Raw genomic sequence first — 12,540 nt, 5'->3', positions numbered from 1 at the left:
TGGGACGTCGGTGAATGACTATGAGAAACCTTGGAGAGGACCGCATATGTGGGTAACCCCCCCCCTCTAGGGGAGACCGAAAGCAACGGATGTCGAGTGGGTCTGACATAACATTGTGAAAGTCCAGTCCACAGTGGATCCAACACATCAGCGGGAGTCCAGTCCACAGCGGGGCCAACAGGAAACCATCCCGAGCGGAGACGGGTCAGCAGCGCAGAGATGTCCCCAACTGATGCACAGGCTAGTGGTCCACCCGGGGTCCCGGCTCTGGACAGCCAGCACTTCATCCATGGCCACCGGACCTATGCAACTCCCCCTCGCAAGGGACAGGGGAGAAGAGGAGAGAAGAAAAGAAACGGCAGATCAACTGGTCTAAAAAAGGGGGGGTCTATTTAAAGGCTAGATTATACAAATGAGTTTTAAGATGGGACTTAAATGCTTCTACTGAGGTAGCATCTCTAACTGTTACCGGGAGGGCATTCCAGAGTACTGGAGCCCCAATAGAAAACGCTCTATAGCCCGCAGACTTTTTTTTGGCTCTGGGAATCACTAATAAGCCGGAGTTCTTTGAACGCAGATTTCTTGTCGGGACATATGGTACAATACAATCGGCGAGATAGGCTGGAGCTAAACCGTGTAATATTTTATACGTAAGTAGTAAAACCTTAAAGTCGCATCTTAAGTGCACAGGAAGCCAGTGCAAGTGAGCCAGTATAGGTATACATATATATATGTATATAAAGGTATATACAGTATAGGCGTAATATAATCAAACTTTCTTGTTTTTGTCAAAAGCCTTGCAGCCGCATTTTGTACCAACTGTAATCTTTTAATGCTAGACACAGGGAGGCCCGAAAATAATACGTTACAGTAATCGAGACGAGACGTAACGAACGCATGAATAATGATCTCAGCGTCGCTAGTGGACAAGATGGAACGAATTTTAGCGATATTACGGAGATGAAAGAAGGCCGTTTTAGTAACACTCTTAATGTGTGACTCAAACGAGAGAGTTGGGTCGAAGATAATACCCAGATTCTTTACCGAGTCTCCTTGTTTAATTGTTTGGTTGTCAAATGTTAAGGTGGTATTATTAAATAGCTGTCGGTGTCTAGCAGGACCGATAATCAGCATTTCCCTTTTCTTAGCGTTGAGTTGCAAAAAGTTAGCGGACATCCATTGTTTAATTTCATTAAGACACGCCTCCAGCTGACTACAGTCCGGCGTGTTGGTCAGCTTTAGGGGCATGTAGAGTTGAGTGTCATCAGCATAACAGTGAAAGCTAACACCGTACTTGCGTATGATGTCACCTAGCGGCAGCATGTAAATACTAAAGAGTGCAGGGCCAAGAACCGAACCCTGGGGAACTCCGCACGTTACCTTGACATAGTCCGAGGTCACATTGTTATGGGAGACGCACTGCATCCTGTCAGTAAGATAAGAGTTAAACCAAGACAAGGCTAAGTCTGACATACCAATACGTGTTTTGATACGCTCTAATAAAATATTATGATCGACGGTATCGAAAGCGGCGCTAAGATCAAGAAGCAGCAGCATAGATGACGCATCAGAATCCATCGTTAGCAATAGATCATTAGTCATTTTTGCGAGGGCTGTCTCCGTAGAGTGATTTGCCCTGAAACCGGATTGAAAAGGTTCACAGAGATTGTTAGTCACTAAGTGTTCATTTAGCTGCTGTGCAACAGTTTTTTCGAGAATTTTGGAAATAAACGGAAGGTGGGAGACCGGTCGGTAGTTTACCATGAGGTCAGGATCGAGGTTAGGTCTTTTGAGCAGAGGATGAATAACCGCTTTTTTGAATGCTAGGGGAACAGTGCCGGAGGAAAGTGATAAGTTTATAATATTTAACACTGATGGACCTAATAATACAAACAGTTCCTTGATAAGTTTCCCAGGAAGTGGGTCAAGTAAACATGTTGTTTGTTTTATCCCACTTACACGCTGTAATAATTCCTCTAATGTTATTTCATCAAAAATAGAGAGACTATTTTGGAGGGCAGTGTCCGTCGTATATACAGTCGTATTTGTGTTAATAGAGCCCAGTTGTAGCTGGGATGCGTTGTCTTTAATCTCCTTTCTAATGAGTTCAATTTTCTTATTAAAGAAATTCATAAAATCATCTGCTGAGTGGGTGGAGCTACTGGGAGGAGTCCCTTGTTGGGTTAGCGATGCTACTGTACTAAACAGAAATTTAGGATCGTTTTTGTTGAGGCGGATGAGATTTGAGTAGTATTTAGCTTTAGCTAAGGTAAGCATGCGTTTATAAGTTATTAAACTATCACTCCATGCTTGATGGAAAACCTCAAGTTTAGTCGCGCGCCATTTGCGTTCCAGTTTTCTACATGATAATTTCTGAGCTCTAATTTCTTCTGTAAACCATGGGGTGCGCCTTTTAGGGGCCCTTTTTTGCTTTAGCGGTGCTATACTATCAATAATTTCGCGCAAGGCATCGTCAAAGTTGTTAGTGAGTTTATCAATAGAGCCGACATAATTTGGGAATGGTGCTATTACCGAAGGCAGTAGGTCAGCAAGAGTCATCGTTGTGGCAGCATTAATGTTGCGGCCGCTATAGCAGTTATTATTATTATTAGCTTGTTGACAAAGAGTCAAAACTTCAAATTTTATAAGGTAATGATCGGACATTACTTTAGTATATGGAAGTATCATAACTTTGGAGGTGGTGACACCCCTGACAAGCACTAGATCTATTGTATTACCGTTGCGATGCGTGGGTTCATGTATTATTTGTGTAAGACCACAGCTATCAATTATGGTTTGGAGTGCCACGCACTGAGGGTCCGATGGGGTATTCATATGGATATTAAAGTCCCCCATTATGATTATATTGTCGGCGTGCGTCACTAGATCAGCAACGAACTCTGAGAATTCACTGATAAAGTCCGAATAGGGCCCAGGGGGGCGGTAGATAACAGCCAGGTCGAGAGGTAGCGGTGTGACAGACCTCATAGTAAGCACCTCAAACGATTTATATTTATTATTTAGGTTAGGGGTAAGGTTGAAATTTTCATTGTATATTAGTGCGACACCCCCTCCCCTTTTAAGAGGGCGGGCAACATGCGCATTCGTATAGTTAGGAGGAGATGCCTCATTGAGCGCAAAAAATTCGTCCGGTTTGAGCCAGGTTTCGCTAAGACCAATGACGTTAAGATTGTTGTCTCTAATGACCTCATTAACCAATAACGCCTTGGGAGACAATGATCTTATGTTTAAAAAGCCCATATTATAGGTATTGGGCTGTTTTGACGAGTTTTTGTTAAGATTATCCGTAGTGGCAATATTAACAATGTTGCGTTTATTATGCGTAGTGCACTTTAAATAGTTTCGACCATATCTAGGAATTGATATGACGGGAATTTTCCGATTGTTTGCTTGGTGCTGCAATAGACTGGACATATCATAATTTGCCACCTCAGTAGAATGCATGTCCACCTCTGACACAGACACAACAGAAAAAACATTATGTGAATTGTGTATTATTCTAAGAGAATTGCTATGCGTACATGGATTATCCCGCCTGGCGCTGGCTAGTTCTAGCTTAACTGACTCCTCACCCGGACTAACAGACATTGTAGTTGCCTGTGACCGGGCTTGCTCTAGTGTAGTCAGTCAAGTGAGACTTAAATAGTAGTCTATGTTTCTAGACAGGATGATGGCGCCTTCCTGGTTAGGGTGAAGGCCGTCTCTCATCAGCAAGCCTGGTTTGCCCCAGAAAGAGGGCCAGTTATCAATAAACGTTAGTCCCTTCTGCCTACAGTAGCTAGCCAACCACTTGTTAAGCGAGACTAATCTGCTATATCTCTCATCATTGCCTCTCGCAGGCAGGGGGCCAGAGACAATTACTCGATGCCTGGACATCTTTCTGGCGAGATCACAAGTCCTGGCTATGTTTCTCTTTGTAATCTCTGACTGTCTCATTCTAGTGTCATTGGAGCCAACGTGTACAACTATATTCGCATAATTAGTGGTGCGATTAGCCTGTCGTACGTGTTTACTAGGCCTGTTGCGAGTTAGCTCCCTAAGATTATATACACATATATAGACATATACACATACTGTACATATACATTCACTGTACAAACATACATATACAGATACTGTACATATACATTCACTGTACAAACACAGATATACACATACTGTACATATACAAGTACATATGCACACATACACTCATGCATATAATCATGTTTCATCAAACATATATTAACGTTGTTGCCCTAGGGTAAACTGGGTAACACATGGCACACTGACAAAGCTTAACCTAATGTTACTATAACAATCTACAAGGTTATTACAGTTCACTTCTATTTCTTCCCCTCCATTTATCTGTTTTCTTTTGTAATTCAAGTTATCATTACATATATGTATTGTTGCATTTGAACAATTGTATTGTTGATAATATAAGTCATTATTGTTATTATTCATTATCAATAATAATATTTATATTGGTATTGTTGTTGCTTCATAGTGTAATAATGTTCATTGTCATTTCTGTGTTATTAGTATTTATATTTTTATCACTAACTGCTTCTTTGATATCATTTTAACAATCATATTTGTACATATCCTATTTGCTGATGTTGTTTTGTTGTTGTTGTTGTTGTTGTTGTTGTTGTTGTTGTCTTTTTGTCTTCCTTTTTGTCTTCTTTCTATCACTTCCTGCTCCCGTCCGATTATTTAACAAGTCCATTTAATAAAAGGTCAATACAAATAAGGCAACAAGAGAAGTAACCCACTATTCTCTTTTCTAAAGTCAACCTGTATGATTTGCCTTAGTGGCTGGAAAGGACAACAACAACAACAACAAAAACAACAACAACAACAACACAATAAATAAACAACTGAATGAAGTGATAATCATGTAATCTTACAATACCCCGATTGGTGACAAGTAGACAACAGCCACTGAAAAAAGCTTCAATGGCTTTATTAAATAGCACTAACTAGGGATGAGTACTGTTTCTATTTAAAGCGATACGGTACCTGGTACACGGAAGTTTGTTTACATGTAAATACAAATAATTGATTGATTGATTGAAACTTTAATTAATAGATTGCGCAGTAGAGTACATATTCCGTACAATTGACCACTAAATGGTAACACACAAATACCTTTTTCAACTTGTTTAAGTCGGGGTCCACGTTAATCAATTCATGGTACAAATATATACTATCAGCATTATACAGTCATCACACAAGTTCATCATCAGAGTATATACATTGAATTATTTACAATCCCGGGGGTGGGATGTGGAGGGGGTTGGGGGTGGGGGGAAGGTCAGCATATTTCAGTCATCATACAAGTTTATCATCAGAGAAATGGACATTGAAACAGTGAAGGTGTGACTTGGTAGGATATGTACAGCAAGCAGTGAACATAGTCAGCTCACAAAGCATAAGAACAAGTATATACATTTCATTATTAACATTCGATTATTTACAATCCGGGGAGGTGGGATGTGGTGGGGGGAGGGTGTTAGTTTAGGGTTGTGGTTGCCTGCAGGTGTTCTTTTAGTGTGGTTTTGAAGGAGGATAGAGATGCACTTTCTTTTACACCTGTTGGGAGTGCATTCCACATTGATGTGGCATAGCAGGAGAATGAGTTAAGACCTTTGTTAGTTGGGAATCTGGGTTTAACGTGGTTTGTGGAGCTCCCCCTGGTGTTGTGGTTATGGCGGTCATTTACGTTATGGAAGTAGTTTGACATGCTGGTGCTAGGGTACCAGGAGGTGCATGCGTAATGGAAAAAGGGTTGAATGAGAGTTCCCGCTAGAATCCTCATGGTGCTTTTGTTGACCAGAGAGGAGATTTTGTAGAGAAATCTCGTTCGTTGGTTGATCTTTTTGATTACCTTGGTTGCCATTTTATCACAGGAAAGATTAGCCTCTAGAATGGAACCTAGGTAGGTGACCTCATCTTTCCTGTTGATAACAATGTCACCCACTTTTATGGTGAAGTCATTGACTTTCTTAAGGTTGATGTGGGACCCAAACAGGATGGATTCAGTTTTACCCAAGTGTATGGATAGCTTGTTGTCAGCGAGCCAGGTGCAAGTTCTACACAGTTCAGCACTGAGGATTTTCTCCACCTGTGACTTGTCCTTGTCTGATACCAGCAAGGCAGAGTCATCCGCAAACAACAACAATTTACAGTCGCATGCTGATGACAAGTCGTTTATGTATATTAGGAACAGCAAAGGCCCCAATATACTGCCTTGGGGGACTCCACAGCTTACTGAGAGGGGGGGGACACGGTGCCGTTCACCTCTACCACCTGCTCCCTCCCCTCCAAGTAAGATTGCATCCAGCTCCATGAGGTTTTGTTAAATCCGATTGCTCTGACCTTATCCAACAGTATAGCGTGGTTAACGGTGTCAAAGACCTTGTGAAGGTCCAGCATGACCATGCCGCAGTATTTGCCCGCGTCCACCTCATGTTTGATGTGGTCGCTCAGATAGAGAAGGCATGTGTCAGTGGAGTGGTTAGTTCTGAAGTCACATAGAGAAGGCATGTGTCAGTGGAGTGGTTAGTTCTGAAGTCACATAGAGAAGGCATGTGTCAGTGGAGTGGTTAGTTCTGAAGTCACATAGAGAAGGCATGTGTCAGTGGAGTGGTTAGTTCTGAAGTCAGATAGAGAAGGCATGTGTCAGTGGAGTGGTTAGTTCTGAAGTCACATAGAGAAGGCATGTGTCAGTGGAGTGGTTAGTTCTGAAGTCACATAGAGAAGGCATGTGTCAGTGGAGTGGTTAGTTCTGAAGTCACATAGAGAAGGCATGTGTCAGTGGAGTGGTTAGTTCTGAAGTCAGATAGAGAAGGCATGTGTCAGTGGAGTGGTTAGTTCTGAAGTCACATAGAGAAGGCATGTGTCAGTGGAGTGGTTAGTTCTGAAGTCACATAGAGAAGGCATGTGTCAGTGGAGTGGTTAGTTCTGAAGTCACATAGAGAAGGCATGTGTCAGTGGAGTGGTTAGTTCTGAAGTCACATAGAGAAGGCATGTGTCAGTGGAGTGGTTAGTTCTGAAGTCAGATAGAGAAGGCATGTGTCAGTGGAGTGGTTAGTTCTGAAGTCAGATAGAGAAGGCATGTGTCAGTGGAGTGGTTAGTTCTGAAGTCACATAGAGAAGGCATGTGTCAGTGGAGTGGTTAGTTCTGAAGTCACATAGAGAAGGCATGTGTCAGTGGAGTGGTTAGTTCTGAAGTCACATAGAGAAGGCATGTGTCAGTGGAGTGGTTAGTTCTGAAGTCACATAGAGAAGGCATGTGTCAGTGGAGTGGTTAGTTCTGAAGTCAGATAGAGAAGGCATGTGTCAGTGGAGTGGTTAGTTCTGAAGTCACATAGAGAAGGCATGTGTCAGTGGAGTGGTTAGTTCTGAAGTCACATAGAGAAGGCATGTGTCAGTGGAGTGGTTAGTTCTGAAGTCACATAGAGAAGGCATGTGTCAGTGGAGTGGTTAGTTCTGAAGTCACATAGAGAAGGCATGTGTCAGTGGAGTGGTTAGTTCTGAAGTCAGATAGAGAAGGCATGTGTCAGTGGAGTGGTTAGTTCTGAAGTCACATAGAGAAGGCATGTGTCAGTGGAGTGGTTAGTTCTGAAGTCAGATAGAGAAGGCATGTGTCAGTGGAGTGGTTAGTTCTGAAGTCACATAGAGAAGGCATGTGTCAGTGGAGTGGTTAGTTCTGAAGTCAGATAGAGAAGGCATGTGTCAGTGGAGTGGTTAGTTCTGAAGTCACATAGAGAAGGCATGTGTCAGTGGAGTGGTTAGTTCTGAAGCCGGATTGGAATTTGTACATGAGTTTATTATTGGCAAGGTAACTATCCACCTGTTCATAAACTATTTTTCCATTACTTTGGAAATGGAACTGAGAATAGAAACAGGTCGGTAGTTACCAGGTTCTAATTTGCTTCCTTTTTTAAAGAGGAGAGTTACTCTTGCTATCTTGAAATCTTTTGGTACTTGGTCTTGTTTAATTGAGAGGTTTATTATGTGTGTGATGATCGGGGCAATGGTGGTGGCAGAGTCCCTGAGAGGGGATATTGTCAAGACCAGTGGCCTTGTTTTGGTGGCGGCCGCTAAATTTTTTAAGCACCTCGTCAGCTGAGACCATTTCTAATTTGAACTCGTTGTTACATATTCCTAGCTTTCGATAGAAGGCTTTAATGTGTTCTACACCAAAGCGACCAGAGTGGTGGGACAGCTTGTTAACTAGAGTTGTGGCTAAGCTGGTGAAAAAGGTGTGAAGTCTGCTAGCTACCTCCAGTTTGTCTGTAATGAGGGAGTCACCCTCCTTTATGTTGATGTTGTTATGTCTGGTTTTGAGTTTCTGGCTGCAGCCAGGAAGCTGCTTGTAGAGGATGTTCCAGAGCTCACGTGGCTTTTTTGTGTTTTCCTCTATTTTGTCGTTAATGTAATTTTTTTTAAGGATTTAGTCAGGTGGTTTGCCTTATTTCTTAATTTATTGCATTGCTTTTTGAGTGTTGTAAGGAGTGATTTGAGGTTATTATTGGGTTGTTTATCTACTTCGGTTTTGCACTTTTGGTATTCTGAGTATGTTCTGTCTCTGTCTTTTATAATAATAATTCTATTATTATTATATTATCTATTATTAGATACTCAAAGCGCTCACAGAGAAGTGGGAACCCATCATTCATTCACACCTGGTGGTGGTAAGCTACATTTGTAGCCACAGCTGCCCTGGGGTAGACTGACGGAAACGAGGCTGCCAGTTTGCGCCTACGGCCCCTCCGACCACCACCTATCATTCATTCATTCATCATTCATTCACCAGTGTGAGCGGCACCGGGGGCAAGGGTGAAGTGTCCTGCCCAAGGACACAACGGCAGTGATTTGGATGTCAAGATGGCAGCTAATAGGTCCGGATTCATCCATGTTTCAGAACGGGCTTTGATCCTGACTGTTCTCACGGGAGCCATATTGTTTAGTATTGCTAGGAACGCTGTTTTAAAGCGATCCCAAGCATCATCGACCAGGTTGCTCGTGAGCACAGGGGACCAGTCCCACTCATCCAGTTTGAGGTTGAAATTATCACTGGAGTATGTTTTAAGGGATCTGGATTGAGCTGTTATGTGGCTGTTGGCTTTGATTTAGCTATTTCGCGGGTGCAGAAGGTTAGATAGTGGTCGCTAAGACCACAGATCATGACCCCACTATTTTTTATGTTAGGCCGGTCTGATGTGAGAATTAGATCTATGGTTGATTGGGTGGAATCACACACCCTTGTGGGTAGTGTTATTAGCTGGGTGAGACTGTGCAGATTACAAAGCTTGCTGTAAGATTTGAAGACAGGCGCATCTCTGCGCTGAATATATGTGTTCAGATCTCCAGTTATAATTTTCTCCATGTTGTCTACCTCAGCTAAACACTCTTCGAGAGCACCATAGAAATCACTCTGATTAGGGGGTCTGTATACAGTCCCTATCAGTACCGGCTTAGCGTTTTTGAATTTGATTTCCGCCCACACAGATTCAAGGGCATTGTGGTTGAGATCAGTGCGAGTTATGTATTATATATCCTGGTGAGTATACATACAAACACCCCCACCATGTTTGTTCCTGTCCTTTCTGATAACTGAGAAGTTTTCTATCTCTATATCTGAGTCAGAAACACTTTTGATCTAATCTAGTTTCAGAGAAACACAGGATTTTTACATTGTTGTTATGGAACATTTCTCTGATTTGGTCTAGTTTGGTCCCAGCAAGGCTGTTCACATTAAGGTGGATGATGTGTAGCCCACTGGAACCAAAGAGAAGATCAGAGTCCGCTGGGGAGAAGATGGTGGGATGACCATGTTGGTTGTTGCGGTGGAGTCCAGTCCTCTGTTTGGAAGGAGAGGCTTGGGAGAGGGGGAGAGAGGCCCATTGTTAATCTGCCAGGTGATGGGAGATCCAGGTATGGGGAACGGGGGGAGTAGGAGAGGGGGACTCAGGTAGGGGGGCAGGGGTGGTTTTTGCGGGGTTCAGTGAGGCTGAAAACAATGACCAGGGTTGAACAAAGAATCCCCTGAAGACTGTGTAGGCCACGGGAGGTCCAGATGCCGCGGTGTTGACCGTCAGGGTCTAGGGCAGGGGTGCTCATACTTTTTCTGCAGGCGAGCTACTTTTCAATTGATCAAGTCGCAGGGATCTACCTCATTCATATATATAATTTATATTTACTTATTTATTAAATATATATTTTTGTTAACAAGTTACAGGTGTTTAATGATAATGCAAGCATGTTTAACACATATAGTTAATATTGTTAATAAATTAAAGGTGTTTAATGATAATACAAGAATGTTTAATACATATAGTTAATATTGTTAACAAGTTAAAGGTGTTTAAAGATAATACAAGCATGTTTAACACATATAGTTAATATTGTTAATAAGTTAAAGGTATTTAAAGATAATGCAAGCATGTTTAACACATATACTTAATATTGTTAATAAGTTAAAGGTATTTAAAGATAATACATGCATGTTTAACACATATAGATTCCTTTCTTTCATGAAGACAAGAATATAAGTTGGTGTATTACCTGATTATGATGACTTGCATTGATAGGAATCAGACAGTGGTGCTTATAACGTCCGCATTTTCAAATGGAGGAGAAAAAAAGTCCTCCTTTCTGTCCAATACCACATGAAAGTGGTTGCTTTTTGGCATCTTATTTGTCTAATTTATTTGGGGGCGGCGTGGCGAAGTTGGTAGAGTGGCCGTGTCAGCAATCAGAGGGTTGCTGGTTACTGAGGTTCAACCCCCACCTTCTACCATCCTAGTCACGTCCGTTGTGTCCTTGGGCAAGACACTTCACCCTTGCTCCTGATGGCTGCTGGTTAGCGCCTTGCATGGCAGCTCCCGCCATCAGTGTGTGAATGTGTGTGTGAATGTGTGTGTGAATGTGTGTGTGAATGTGTGTGTGAATGTGTGTGTGAATGTGGAAATAGTGTCAAAGCGCTTTGAGTACCTTGAAGGTAGAAAAGCGCTATACAAGTATAACCCATTTATCATTTATCCAGCTTCCGTACTCCTTTGTATACACTTTACAAGAAATACATTGGCGGCAAACTCCGTAGCTTGCTAGCTTGTGCATGCCAGCTTTCTGAGACTCTTATGTTGTTAGCGCAGGCAGGATGAAGCAGAGCTTTTATTGTGCAACTGTGCAGTCGGTCTTTGGAGTTTTGACGACAGGTACGGCGCCAGAGTCTGTTGAAATAAAAACAGTTTCTCGCCTTCCTGTCGGTCATTTTTTCTTAATAATGAGCTGGCAGCAGCCAGCGTCATCTCAGAAGACCCTCGGGTGCCGTGAACGTCAATCAAGTGACGAAAGTGACGTCATAGTGAAGATGTATGATCGCTCATTTCTACGACTATTTTTTTAATGCCTGGCTGGGGATCGACTGACACACCCTCCGCGATCCACCGGTAGATCGCGATCGACGTAATGAGCACCCCTGGTCTAGGGGGAGGCTGTGAGGATTTCCTGGGGGGCGTCGTCAGCCGCCGCTCTGCCATCCTCATCGTCCACCACCATTACGTCGTCCGCCGCTGGGCCGCTGTCCTCACCGGTGTCTGGCTGTCTTCCTCCGCCGCCGACCGCACCGATGATCGGGGTGAAGTCCTCCGTCGTGCCGCCGTCAGCCACCGTGCCACCGTCCGCTGGATTGCAGGTGAACTTAGGTAGTGATGAGCATGTGAGGGCTGGCGCAGGTGAAGAGCTAATGTTTTTAGCAAAGCTCCGATGAGGTCCCGCAGCTAAGTCATTAGCAACGGCCATGGCGGTGCTAGACTTGGCCAGGCGAGACAACATGAACCGGGTGGTTACTGGGAATAAACATCATAGTATGACCCCTGTAGAGGAAGGCTCAAAACCTTGGCAACAATTCAACAACAGACAAGAATGCAGAACTTACTGGGCGGAGTAGAGCAAGGCACAAAACAACTGTCGACGCTGGAAGATAATCTCTCCTGATTGCCAACCATGAGGACAACACAGGTCCATTTACTTCCTGACTTTCAAACAGGAAACAACAAAGTCCAGTCCAGTCCCATCCATGGACTGTGAGGCCAGTTCTTCATCAATGGTCTATAGATAGTCAGGTCCAAATGTCCTGTTTGATTGTGTGATGAGATGTCAAACAGATGTGGCCGGGTGCAAAGGTCATGTTGTCATATCACAAATGGATTTACAGTGCAGACATATGTGGCAGCTCTTAACGGATTATCAGTCATTTTGTCTGCGCTGGCATCGCACCGTAAACCTTGCTGCTAATCCACACACACACACACACACACACACACACACACACACACACACACACACACACACACACACACACACACACACACACACACACACACACACACACACACACACACACACACACACACACACACACACACTTACACACACCCGGTTAACTCTTCTCTGGAGGAGGCTTCACTTATTGTGCAGGACCTGTCTCCGAGAGGACATGCATTGTGGATAATTGGACGGCAG

This window comes from Entelurus aequoreus, linkage group LG19 (genome assembly GCF_033978785.1).
Source record: "Entelurus aequoreus isolate RoL-2023_Sb linkage group LG19, RoL_Eaeq_v1.1, whole genome shotgun sequence".
Taxonomy (NCBI): Eukaryota; Metazoa; Chordata; class Actinopteri; order Syngnathiformes; family Syngnathidae; genus Entelurus; species Entelurus aequoreus.
Note: the sequence above shows the minus strand (reverse complement) of the source record.